Source organism: Saccopteryx bilineata, chromosome 8 (assembly GCF_036850765.1).
Source record: "Saccopteryx bilineata isolate mSacBil1 chromosome 8, mSacBil1_pri_phased_curated, whole genome shotgun sequence".
Classification (NCBI taxonomy): domain Eukaryota; kingdom Metazoa; phylum Chordata; class Mammalia; order Chiroptera; family Emballonuridae; genus Saccopteryx; species Saccopteryx bilineata.
Genome location: NC_089497.1, coordinates 64,606,008 through 64,619,874, shown reverse-complemented (window position 1 = coordinate 64,619,874; position 13,867 = coordinate 64,606,008). Strand labels below are relative to the sequence as shown.

General features: G+C 40.2%; 1 protein-coding gene and 1 pseudogene across 2 annotated transcripts in view; both read left to right on the top strand.

Moving 5' to 3' along the window:
* Positions 1 to 420: 420 nt before the first annotated feature.
* TPRG1 (tumor protein p63 regulated 1) overlaps positions 421 to 13,867 on the top strand; it is a 155,703-nt gene continuing 142,256 nt past the window's right edge. The window contains exon 1 of one of the 2 annotated variants that reach the window (XM_066241636.1): positions 421 to 584. The gene's annotated coding sequence lies outside the window, so the exon portion shown is untranslated. The remainder of the gene's footprint in view (positions 585 to 13,867) is intronic. The other variant, XM_066241635.1, reaches the window with a different exon arrangement.
* LOC136312288 (5S ribosomal RNA) lies at positions 4,213 to 4,330 on the top strand (annotated as a pseudogene).

The window sequence follows — 13,867 nt, the reverse complement described above, 5'->3', positions numbered from 1 at the left end:
TGTTCTCATAGAGATATACTGTTCTATGTGTCCTCTATACTTCTGATCCAAAAGTGGTAATGGGGCTCATAAATCACAAATACTCAATAAGTTAAGTCATCGTCAAAGAATATTAATAATAGGAATGTAGGCTCCAGACTTCAGCTTTCTTACAGTCTACCGGGGCCACACACATGCCTGGGAGGAATGGAGAGATGGTTCTTCCTGCTCACGGCACTGAAAGATTTCGGTGAAAGAGGAAGCTGGCAGAAAATCTAGGACTTCTTGAAGAAGAAGACAGAAGAGAGATGTGTGTCATTGTAGAACGAGAAAGGCCCCACCCACAAATCCAGTTCCCTGTCTTTGACAGGTTGAGTTCCACCCTGTAAACATCCTCAGTCCTTTTGCTGACCCTTTGTTACTGAGTAGTTAACTCAGCCCACTCAGTGAGGCGAGATTCATGCTGAGCAGAGTGACAGCACCAGGACACCCTGCTGTTTGGCTTCATCTGTGCCAACCTCACCTCCACCACCGGCCACTGCCTGTTCTGAGCCCCCTTGTCCCACAGAAAGAAGAGCATTGAGGACCAGTCATCGCCTAACCAGGTAAGGCCGGGTGGCTTGTCACCAGTTCTGCAAAGAGATTGGATTACTCTCTATAAGCTGGGTGCTCCTGTCCCTTAGCCTGCATTTCTGGTCACCTCCACCACTGCCTTGCTGTTCCACGTTGGCCCATAATTTTCCATGACCATAGGACAGTCCACTCTTTCTCACTGCCCAGGGTTGATGAGATATGTAGGCCACAATTTTTCAGCCTATTTGACCACTTCACGTGCTTATTTGTATATTGATTTTGATCTTAGCTGCTCTATAAAAGCAGCAGGATAGGTATAATTTTCTCTATTCAGTGGCTTAAAGAACGGAGGCTGGGTGAATCGGAGTGATCTGTGTAGGTCTGATCAGCTGGGCAAGGCCAAGCTTTGATTCCTCCCTCCCTCTCGTTTTACCCTACTCCCCAGCAGGTCAGACCTTATCTCAAAAAGCCAAGAGAAGTAAAAGGGCTTCCTGAACTGTCAAATGAAGAACAAAAGGTATTATTTTCTTGCAGGCAGGTTAGGAGGTATATTTTTTAATTCACCTGAGAGACATTTTATAATGCTATTTAGGCTCCATGAAATAGGGCTATTTTTAGAGAACAAATGAGAATCCATATGTAAAGGGGCCTTGTAAACTGAAAAATGATACGCAAATTTGAGAGGATGACTCCACGGAGCCTGAAACCTGCCCTGGCTCTCCTGTCAGAGGCTTTCATTCGGGCTGAATGACACTCTCTTAATGTCAGCAGCAGCACTAGGAGGCATGGATCACACAGACCCTGGGGGAATATTTAGCTTTTCAGTCTTACTGTGATATGTGGAAAAGCAAATCTCAACAGGAGGGAAAAACACCCCCTAAATTCCTTCAAACTGACTCCTGCAATTTCCTCTCTTATGACAGCTATCATTATGTCTTATTGTTCTACAGTTTTAAGAAAATCTCATCTTCAGTGATTATGTAGTTTATATTTTTTAGGATGCTAATTTTAGCAATCATTTTATCTTTCATGCTCAAAAGGTTGTATCGTTCTTAGTTGTGGCAAGAAATAGTGTGTGTGTGTGTGTGCGCGCGTGCTTGAGTTTATTATGACAGTGCCAATATTTATCCCCTGGGTTGAAATGCTACACAGTCTTTGGCAGACTTCTGTATATTCTTAGTGTTGTCTAGCTGTAATGATCTTGAAGAAATCACATACTCAATTACCTTATTCAAAATAGAAAAACTGAAGCCCAGAAAGATGACATAATGTGCACAGGCACCAGCCAGTGATCATTAGAGCTGTAAAACAAATGCAGGTCTCTGATTCTTTTGCTGCCCAGGACATGCAGTGAAATGTGGGGGCACCCTTAAAAAAGAGCATTAGCTCTGTCATTTTAGGGACTGTACTTAATATCCTTTAAGATTCCTTTCAATTTAAACTTTTAGGGCACTTTGACCTTGGAAATATCATACTGGGTACAGTGGGGAGTTAGCCATTAAAGCATCTTTCCTTATTAACTTGATTCTTGTAAAATGTTTGTTTTGTCAAATTTTGGAACTTCTTAGGTGTACTGTTGGGAGATCAGCAAGCAAAGGTGATATATTCATTTTATTCAAGTAATCTAGATCTTTCCTTGTATCTTCTAGGATCCGTCTAAAGTGGTTCACTTATTTCAGAATTTGTAATGCTAGTTGGTATTTTGTTCATAGTTGTAGAATCTAATGATGTGGTTGACCTTGAGAGTCCCTTGACTCCAGAGGCTGCAGACCAGCAGGCACAGGTGGCTCCCATGCAGATGTGCTTTGTTTGTGCAGCAGTGGTAAACATAATCGAGCTGGTTGCAAATATTTAACATCCAGAAATTTCTTATAACAGTCAGTGATCTCATTTTTTTCGGGAAGATGAGAAGATCTGGTAATAGTGGATCCACATGCCCACACGGAACACACATTGCCTAGATCCGGGCAGCACAGGCGCCCTGTAGACGGAACGTGTATTCCTCAGTTTCCACAGTCCCCGTGGGACCTGATTACATTGCCAGAGTGACCTCCGATGATGTTTTATGTGTTCAAATCATTCTCTTTCAAGGGAAATCTAGGTTTATATAATGCTACACCAGGCCACAGATTAATGGCACCAAGGAGGAGATGAAAATAATTCTTTGGCCTTAACCTCTCATTATTTAAGAGGTAGGAGAAAAAATTATGTTGTCTGCAGAATACACCATTGGCGTTAATACCCATTCAGGATATTAAGCAAAGTACTGAGTCTTGGTGACTTGAAAGCTCAAGTGTTAACACAAGCTGACACAGATTCAGGATAATCTCTAAGAGAAAATAAAGAAAAATTGACAAGCAGAATAACACTTGTTACTGGAGAGATCAATGACATAAAAATAAGAGAATAAATTATGATGTATGTTAACACATGGATAGTATCACAATGCCCTGCATTCAGAACATATTGCTCAAATCCTGGAAACTAGCCCGATGATGTATTTTCTATAATCCACTCATTACTAAAACAATCACCTCTTGATCACTTATGGTGTACACCACCCTTATCTTGGGGTTAGGGATGAAGAACAATGATTTTTTCTCCAGAGGGGCTCCCTAGTATTAAAAATATGTATACAAATGACTACAATACAGGGCAAAATATGATAAATACTGTAAGAAGAAAGAAAGCAAATATTGGTTTTACTAAGTATATACTCATGGCGACTAGGTAACTTCCCATTGGGGATGGTTGTAAGGAGGAAATGGCATTTGACCTTGGCTTTAGACAGATAGAGGTGAAATGAGTTTCCAGCAAAAGAAGAATTTAAGCAAACTCCTAAATCAGCCTGTGTGAAGTATACCTGAGGGATAGAAAGAATTCTCTGGCTGTTCAGGGGGCCAGTGGGAGTGAAGGGGGATCCTGGGTGTTGACTGACAGGCTAAGAGCTGCAGATCATGCACAGTATTATGAACTTGAGGAGCATTACAACTATTGACCAAACATTTTGTCCAAGCTCATGATTATCCAAGTCCATAGTTTCGTAGTGCAGAAAGTCTGTGTAGATATCACTTAGCTCTACTTTATTTTTTTCAGAAGAATTAAGAGGGAAGAAAAACAGAATTGAGAACTTTTAAACAGTATAAAGTATCAGATGCTTAGTGAGAGAGAAAAAGCAGTAATACACAATGGGGTTAGAAAAATAGATGAATATATTTTTAAACTACATTCAGCAAATGTAAGAAATTGTTTGGATAAAATATGGTTAAGACTTTAAAAAAAAACAAAGACTATTCCTTTAGTTAGAAAAATGATATTGTATAACTTAACTTGTGGAATGTAGAGGGTTATTTTTAGTAGATAAGCTTTTTCCTTTGTTCTGGGACCCTGTGGAATATATATAGAAAGGTTCTTGAATGTTCTGAACCTTCCATAATAAACACATTTGGAGTATTCCATAGTATGTGAATATTCCACTGACTACTACAGGTACAGAATTCCTCGTGGGTTGAAGGGAAGGTTCTGGTCTTGAGAAGGGCTGCATTCCGTCATCAAAAAAATGTTTGTATATGTTCCCCAAGGTATTTGTGTAATTGACAAAACTTTTCTCATTTTCACACCTGCAATGGTTTGTAAGATTGGTTCAAAATTATACCTGTAGTCTACAGCCATACCACCCTGAACGCGCCCGATCTCATCTGATCTCGGAAGCTAAGCAGGGTCGGGCCTGGTTAGTACTTGGATGGGAGACCGCCTGGGAAAATTGTACCTGTGCTTCAAGGGAAATGGATAGGTGATGTTCCACAGAATAAAATGAGGCATGTGAACAAGATTTATTCATTCATGTAAAACCATTTCACACCTGTTCAATAAAAATATCCTTTCATTCATTCAAAACTATGTATTAAATATGTGTTCTAAGGTTTGGAAAACAACATTAGTGAACAAAAAGTATAAATCTGCTCTCAAGCAGTTTACATTTCTAGTGAGACAAATGGGAAAAATCAGTAAAATATATAAGATGTGAGAAATAGAGAAATGCAGAACAGGAAAGGGACAGTCAGTCTGAGAGTCAAGATTTCAGAGAGTGTGTATAGTGAGGGACTAAGTTGTCATCTGAGTAAAACTCTTAAAGATAAAAGAGAGTGAGCCATGTGAGTAACCAGAGGAACAGCATTCCAGGCAACTGCCATAGCTAGAGCAAAGGTCCTGGGGCAAGCAGCCTGGCTTCTTGGCACCTTTAGAGAATACAGCATAGATTAAATTGTGTGGGAAAATCTTTGGAAATGAAGTTAGAAAAATGACGGTGGAATGGGGTGGGGACAGCAATAATGAAGGACTTTGAAAGACATAGTAAGAACTTTGACTTTCACTCTGAGTAGTATTGGAACCATTTTGAACAGAGAGATGGTGTGACCTTCCTTATATGTCAAAGGGATCCCTTTGAAACAGGGAGAGTCAGTAGGGAGTTATTGCTATAGAACAGATGAGTGATATGGAAGCTTGGACAAGCAGGTAGTGGGGGAGGTGATGATAAGTGATTGGATCTTAGGGTTGATTCATTGAATGGGGAAGCCAGGAAGAAGCCAAGGGTGACTCCCAAGATGTTTGCTGAGCAACTGGTAGACAGGAGTGGCATTTATCTGAGATGGAGAAGATCATGAGAGAAACAGGTTTGGTAGGAGCGGTTGAAGCTTACTTTTGGACAGGTTAATCTGGAGATGTCAAACAGTGAAATCGTATATGAATCTGGGATTCAGCGAGGCTGTCTGAGCTGAAGAGAAAAAGTGGGAGTCATTAATATACATGATATTTACAGCAGTGAAGTTAAATTAGGTCATCGAAGGAGTTATTGTAGACAGAAAAGACAAGAGATGTAACGACTAACTTGAGGTGCTAGATAATAGTGTACTAAAAAGGGAAAGGGCGTGGTGGGGGTGGACCATGCTAGCAGAGAGGAGGAATTAACCACTGAAATTGTTTAGAATTCCCAGCACATGGTATAAAGAAAAGCATTTCTTTTTTTACATTTGTCTGTAAACAGTGCACCCCTTTATCATTACCTGTGCCCTGGAGCAGGCCATGCTTACCACTCCCACCCCCACCCCACCCCCTCTGGTTCCACAGGAACCACAAAAGGAGGTGGAGGAGTTGCAGCCAGATTGGTGGGTGAACTCCAGGTAAGTATGGTGTGTTCTGGTTTTCAAGTAAAGAAACCTTCCAAGGAGAGACTTGTCAGGCAGCACAAATGCTACTGAGCAGTGAACTGAGATGTTGTCAGAGATCTGAGCATGCAGCATGTGGCTGGTGTGAGTTAAAGAAAGAACGGGAGAAGAGAAATTGGAGCTGGTGAGCTGGTGGCTGGACACTTTTTTTTTTTAAGTGAGAGGAGGGTTGATAGACAGACTCCTGCATGCGCCCCGACTGGGATCCACCTGGCAACCCCTCTAGGGCCAATGCTTAAATCAACTGAGCTATAAACTTAGCACCTGAGTCCAATACTTTGCCCAACTGAGCCACCGTGAGAGAAAAGAGAGAGAAGGGGGCAAGGAAGGGGAAGGAAAGCAGATTGTCACTTCTCATGTGTGCCCTGATTGGGGGTTGAACTCAGGTGTCTGCACACCAGGCTGACACACTATCCACTGAGCAAACCAGCCAGGGCCTGGACACATGTCTTTTAAGAAGCTTTTTTGTTAAGGGACACAGAGAAATGGGCACAAGCCAGGAGGAAAAGACAGTGGCTTTTTTTCCCCTTAAAATGGGAGAAAGGTGATAGAATATAATTTTGTAGAAATTGTAACTTAATTGATACACATAGAGATAGATAATTTTATTTAACTTTCTACCCCATTGAAGTTCTCCTAGTAAGTGTTATGGTCTTACCTTTTTTTTTTTTTTTTCAGGGAAGGAAAATAAGGCTCTAGAGTTTGAAGCTATCTGAAGTTATCTGCCCCAAATCACAGAACATATTAATAACAGATGAGAGTCAAACCTGGTTCTAAAAGTCAAGTTCATGTCTCTCTTTACTGTTACTGCTAATTTTGGAGATAACTTACAGCTTCAGAACTTTCTATAACGCTCTATAAAACTTCCATTTTGTCATTGTTTAAGGACCTTTCGTAAGTCCTAGGGCATTCACAGTTCCTAGCAAACTCCAAAACTGTAAGTGCTATTATACCAGATGAAGAATGTTTGGGGCCCTGGGAGGAAACCAGAACTCAGCGTTGGCACAGTGAAAACTTGAAATATTTGGGAAGAGTTTTCCGAGACTGGTTGTCACAGGTCTTCAGGTTGAACCTCTGTGTGTCAGAGGATGGAAATGCAACTTATTTCTTTTTTTTTTTACTTCTTTCTCCAAGTGAGCAGAGGGGAGATAGACTCCAGCATGTGCCCTAACCAGGATTCACCTGGCTACCCCCATCAGGAGCTGATGCTCTGCCCATCTGAGGCCATGCTCACCACCAAGCTATTTTTAGTGCCTGAGGTAGAGGCTCCACAGATCCATCCTCAGCACCCGGAGCTGATGTACTTGAACCAAATGGAGCCAAGGCAGTAGGAGGGAAAAAAAGAGAGTAAGAGACTAAGAAGGGAGAAAGGGGGGTGGAGAAGCAGATCGTTGCTACTCCTGTGTGCTCTGCCTGGGAATCGAATCGAGGACTTCCACATGCCGGGCAGACGCTCTACCACTGAGCCAATCAGCCAGGGCCAGGGATTCAATGTCTCATGCTTACAATCTCAGCCTGAGTTTCACATTAATCTCATTCTCTAGTGGTGATTCTATATCCATCACTGGCATTATGCTACATCCTTAATTATCTGCTGGTTTCTGTTTTGTTTCTTTGCTTATTTGTTTTTTCTGTTTACATAGAGCATCAAACCTACATTTCTGGGTTTTCAACACTACCTCGTTCTCAATTGAGACACTGCTATTTTTTTAAGTGGGGATACATTGAAATACATATTTGATCCATCTTTGGACAATATGTTCAGAAGAAGAAGCTTTATACACCATTTGTCACCCTGCCCTCTGGGGCAGCAGTTCTCTCCCATCACTGTCGCTATCAAATGGAAACTCCTGGAGTAAAATATAACCATTGTCTTCAGCAGCAGGTCATATTGTGTCTGATGAGTGTTTGGTTTTGTGTAAAAGCTCTTAGATTCAAATGTGTCTGGACAGCTCCGTGTGACCCTACAGTGCCCCTATAATGCTCCTATTTCACTTAGCACAGATTCCTATCAAGGGCTTTACTCAGCCTTCCTGTAATTCTCTATTTGCAGAACTGATTCTTTCACAGACATTGTACTTCTTAACAGAAATTACACTTGCGGGTTTTCTTCTACTTCCTACCTGTCTTTTCCCTAGCACAGTGCTTGACACTGAGCAGGTTCCCCCCCAAATGTGTTTGAATTAATAAATTAAACTGAGCATTTTTTGCCATGTAGAGTTAAACTGTCCACAGGAACAAAAGTGGAATACCCACATTCAAGGTATTCTCAGATGAAGAATTAGCGAATTAGGGAAATCAAGTTTACAGCTGTAGAAACCAGCTAGTGTGGTTCATGTTGCTCTGTAGTCAGGGGTACATAAGCTTGTATAATGGACGTGTCAATTTTGAAAATTTCACATCATCGTTACTCATGCCTATAATCCTCAGTAGTGTCAGTATAATTGTTAACAGCTGCTGATATCGCAAACATTAGTTTAATTGTTGACGTGTTTAATAAATGAGAAAGTTCTGTGAATTAGTAATACAAAGAAGATTAACAAAGATGTCCAAACATACACGCACACCCCAACCTTTCAATCTCACAACTAAGAGCATTGCAAATTAAAAGAAATATTGGTCTCATTTAAACCATTAGCTATAATTTTTTTTAAAGTTATAAAACCTTCTAACCTGAAGAAAAGTGAACTTTACATATATTTAGTGACAATTAGCATATAGTATTGCCCCCTTATCCAGGGGTAATATGTTCTAAAACCTCCAGAGCTCCAGGCCCCCAGTGGATATCTGAAACCACAGATAGTACTGAATCAGATATATATACTCCATTTTTTCTTAAACACACATAACTATAAGTTTTATTTATAAATTAAGCACAATAAGAGATTAAGGATATTAACAATAAAAACTAATAATAAAATAAAACAATTATAACAATATACTGTAATAAAAGCTACGTGAATAGCTTTGGGCTATTATTAAGTAATCCCTGGATAAAGGATGATTCATGTCCCAGGTAGGGCAGAGAAGGATAGCACAATATTTCATCACCCTACTCAGAGTGGCATGCAATTTAAAATTGATGAATTGTTTATTTTTGAAACTTTTCATTTAATATGTTTGGATTGTGATTGACCAGGGTAACTAAAACTGCTCAAAGTAAAAGCATGAAAGTATTTTTGGGGGGTGCACAATGTAAAGTGAGGCTAATTATAATAACTGGACCACAGGGAGTTTGAAATTAGCCAATACAATTAAAGCCAGGTGTTTGGCACACAGTACGTTCTTAATAAGCATTGGCCACTATTGTAAGTATCAGGATCAAATCTTCTTTAATGTGTTAAATGTAAACGGAAGCTTTTGAAATAGTATTTATGGCATAATTCCATTTTTTGAAGTAGAGAAACAATATTATCTACAGAAAAATATAAAGAGTCTAAAAGGATATACATCAAAATTATTTACTTTCATTTTTTCTGCATGGTAGATTTAAGGAAAAATTTCCTTCTTTTGCTTTCTCTACAACATGCTTAGGAAAATTAAGCGTGTCCCAATAATCATTGACATCATTGCCTATAAATGAACATCTGTCAATGCAGTAGTTCTTTGCCTGTGCTATCACTGTTTTTCTCATCGTCAAGTCATGAAAATCTCTCTGTACCATTGTCATCAAGGCCATATACCCAGTGGTTGGCAATGCTAAGCTAATTACCTCCAGGTTCCCTTGCTCCTCTTCCCTAGTCCTTCTGCCATAACATATGCGTGACACATCATAAACATTTATTAAGCATCTGTTCTGTTTAGAACACTCAGGATTAGCAGTGGGGATAAGACCCAAAGCAGCACAGAGAACGGTCTGACCTGGGTTGCTTATCATACCCCTGGAGGGAAAGGCCTCCTACCGATGGTAAATGCAATGCTTCATCCTGTTCAAGAGGTCCTTCTGTCTCAAGTGAGTTTTGGTGACTAAGGAGAGCTTCTTTAAGGAGGGAAGACTGAGCTGGTAGTGGACTTGGAAATCAGGCGTATTTCCACGGCCCACAGGAATAGTGATCCCTGGCTAGGTTGGAATCCTTCCAAACTCTGTGTGTCACCATTAGCTTTGATGAGGTTTCTTATATGATTGTCTCTTGACCCATCACTTTCTTGGGTCTTAGATTTATATCTTGTATTTCAATTAATTCTTTTTGTTCCCATATTTCTAGAACTATGACATATTTACTTGGTATACTTCCTGAAAACATTATCTTTACAATTTCTTCCTTCAATCAGAAATATAATGAATGTTGAATGCAAAACAATTGGAAAAAAAAAATTTTAGGCCCTGGACAGTTGGCTAAGTGGATAGAGCATTGGCCCAGTGTTTGGATGTCTCAGGTTTGATTCCCAGTGAGGGCACACAGGAGGAGTGACTGTTTCTTTCCCCCTTCTCTCCCTTTTCCCCTCTCACAGCCAGTGGCTCAGTTGATTCAAGCGTGGGCCCGGGGCACTGAGGATCCCTTCGTTGGTCTGAGTAATGGCCCTGGGCACTGAGGATACTCAGCTGATTCGAGCATTGGCTCCAGGAAGGGGTTGCTGGGTGAATCCTGGTCAGGGTGCATGTGAGAATCTGTCTTACTATCTCCTCTCCTCTCACTTAAAAATTTAAATTAAAAAAAATATCCATAAGCCAGTCATTCAGAGATAATTATAGCCTATTGGTGCATATGTAGGTGGTTTTTAATATAGTATTTCATAATGATTATTTCTGCCTTATAATAACATCTTTGTTTTGTCAGTTAATATTTGTGTACAGGATTATTTTCTGACATCTTTTTCAACCTCTGTCTCTCAGAGACAAACTTCTTTTAATACTTTAGAGTGTTAATTTCTAGTATTTTTATTTGCTTATTTATATATACTTAAGCTTTGAAAATGAAACCATTGGATATGAGTCATTTCAGACCTTTCTTTTTTTCTTTTTTCTTTTTCCTTAGCATTATCTGTCATTTAATTATGACAGATACAATTATGTCTTCAAGAGTGTGGTTTTTAAGAGTTGCACTGTATTCCACTATGGATGTGTACATACAGTGTGTTACAATAAGTAACTTTAAGTTTAAATATCTCTAATTCAGGATTGATGCTTAAATTATTATCCCATCCATTTGGCTCTAAATTCCATGCAAGAAGATATATTTTTGATTCATCTTTAAATTGTAGTTGCATAGTCAATTAACAAAGACAAAATCATTCAATCTAGGTGAGATGAGCTCTAAGCAGTAGCTTTCACTAGTGAAAGAATCTGGAAAGTGATTGCTGAGTCATTTTAGAGACTTTGAAAGAAGCCATGATCCACAATGTTATGGTTGGTTTGGATGGGAGGGAGAATTTTACTTCATGTGGACCAGGTCTAGCTGAATAAAACTTCATGCTAGGTAGGTTAGTCCTCTCTGAAATGCAGTTCTCATTAGTTGATAGGAACAGCCAATAGAATCAGAGAGGAAGTTCCTACCATTCAGTGATTTGGGCTTGCTGAATTCAAAAACAGAAATAAGATAATAACTTGTTCTTATTAATTTTGTATTCCTATTGTTCTTTTTTTTATAGCAAGAAAGAGAGAAACAGACAGACAGAAAGGGAAAGAGATGATAAACATCAGCTCATAGTTGCAGCATTTTAATTGTTCATTGATTGCTTCTCATATGTGCTTTGACTTGGGGATTCTAGCCAAGCCAGCAACCCTGGGCTTCAAGCCAGCAACCATGGGACCATGTTCATGATCCCATGCTCAAGCCAGCACCCTTATGCTCCAGCTGGTGTGCCCACACTCAAGCCAGTGACCTCGAGGTTTCTAACCTGGGACCTCAGCATTGCAGATAGATGTTCTATCCACTGTACCATCACTGGTCAAGCATCCCTGTTGTTCTTAAAGATGAAAATTTTTTGTTTTTGTTTTTTTTTTGTATTTTTCTGAAGCTGAAAACGGGGATAGACAGACAGACTCCCGCATGCGCCGGACTGGGATCCACCTGGCATGCCCACCAGGGGGCAATGCTCTGCCCCTCCAGGGAGTCACTCTGTAGCGACCAGAGCCACTCTAGCGCCTGAGGCAGAGGCCAAGGAGCCATCCCCAGCGCCCGGGCCATCTTTGCTCCAATGGAGCCTTGGCTGCGGGAGGGGAAGAGAGAGACAGAGAGGAAGGAGAGGGGGAGGGGTGGAGAAGCAGATGGGCGCCTCTCCTGTGTGCCCTGGCCGGGAATCAAACCCAGGACTTCTGCACACCAGGCCGACGCTCTACCACTGAGCCAACCGGCCAGGGCCAAAGATGAAAATTTTTATATGCCTATAACCAAGGTCTAAAAGGCTTTTATTAATGTTGGGATAAAGGTGGTAAAAATAAATATATTCCCGCCTTGTTGTCCTTGGTATTTGACCTGCTTTGTAAATAATTTCTTAGCTCTCCAACTTGATTTAAAACGGGGGTTCCACACCAGGCCCATGTGAAGTCCTAGACTAATTGAGCTGCAAGGAAACTTGAGAACCAAGTGGCTCATTACCTTCCTAGACTATGTGAAAAAAATACGCCCAAAGAGAAGTGACCTCCATCTGAACCCAGACTTCCTGACTCCTACTACTTCAGGGCTTCTCCCCATCACTAGTTATCATATACTCTATTTTTAATATTGTAAGTTTCTCTAAAACAGATTTGGTTGATTATTAGAATCCTCTAGCCTTCTTTTTTCTCCAACATTTAAAATTGTGCTTTGAAATTCTCCTATACTTTAGGGGCTTTGCTAGGCCTTTAGATTCATTAGCTCTTCTAATTCATATACTGTCCTGCAAGGTAAATATTGGATCTACTCCACATTTGAGAAAACTGAGGTTAAGGATTTTTGAATTGCTACCCAACCTCAGGCAGCTGGCAACTTGAGGAGTCTGAATCAAAGCCCAGGTCTTTCTGGCTCCAAGTATTTCTCTACTGTGTCGGTCCAATTCCTGATACAGGAATTGATTAATTAAATGAATCAGTTTATGTCTTCACTGTTCCTTGTCCCTTATCTTGTGAAAGGCTTGGCTTAATTCTCTAAACATTTGTACCTTTGTGTTGTATGTGAGTGATCTCAGCACATCAGCCACAGAGTTGTGTTTAAATCAAAAGTAAGGACATCTTTCAGGCTTTAATGGAGGAAGCTAAATGGCATGGCTTAGCCACTCCTATGGATTGGCTGAGGTCCCACACAGGAGTGAAGTTTAATAACTGGAAAGAAACAAGAATAAAAGTTTTGGAAATGTTGAAGAAAAATAAACATGAAAGGAAAAGAAAATAAAAATCCTTCTTCAATATCATATAATGTCTTATCTACTAAGAGAGAGGACGGATTTCAGGGAGAAGCACCGAGCTCAGACTTATTGAAGAGTAGGTGGGCATGAAGGAAATGTCGGGCCATGTTTTGGGATAGGGATTTCCTTAGTCAGACATTCTCTCTTTACTTCTACAGAAGAGATGGGCTGTATTATAACTTCTACCTCTTTTGGCCTACTGCATAGGAAAGAAGGAAAGCATTTTACTCTAGTCAGTCAGAACACTGTTTTTGAACCTGGGCTACTTCAAAGTCAGTTGGTGTGAAGTGGCTTTTATTGAGAGTCTGCCTCACTACTCTTCCCCCAGGCCACTCTTTAAAAAGGGTTATTGCCACCTTTTTCTTATGCAACTTCACATCACTTTCTATGACCTGTTGTGACAAAACTAAAACTTCTGTCGAATTACTCCGTCCAGTCCATTGGTAAGATTGGTAACTAAGGGCTTTGTTCTCGGAGGATTTGTTCATTAGAAGTACATTGGACTTATCTCTCAAAGACAAGTATTTCCTCTACCTTTCTTCCTTATGTAATTTCTCTAACAAGTTTGTAATGTCTTAAGTCTATATAAGTTTCATAATTTTTTGTGATAAAACTTGCTCAAGAGACACTATCTTTCTTCATCTGTTAAAGCCTCTTTTGATTTTATTTCCTGAATGCAGACTTTGCATATCAGTGGGCAGATAAAAAACATTGCCCAATAGCCCAACTATCCATGTACAGGAAACTCCCCACGTGGGTACAATTTT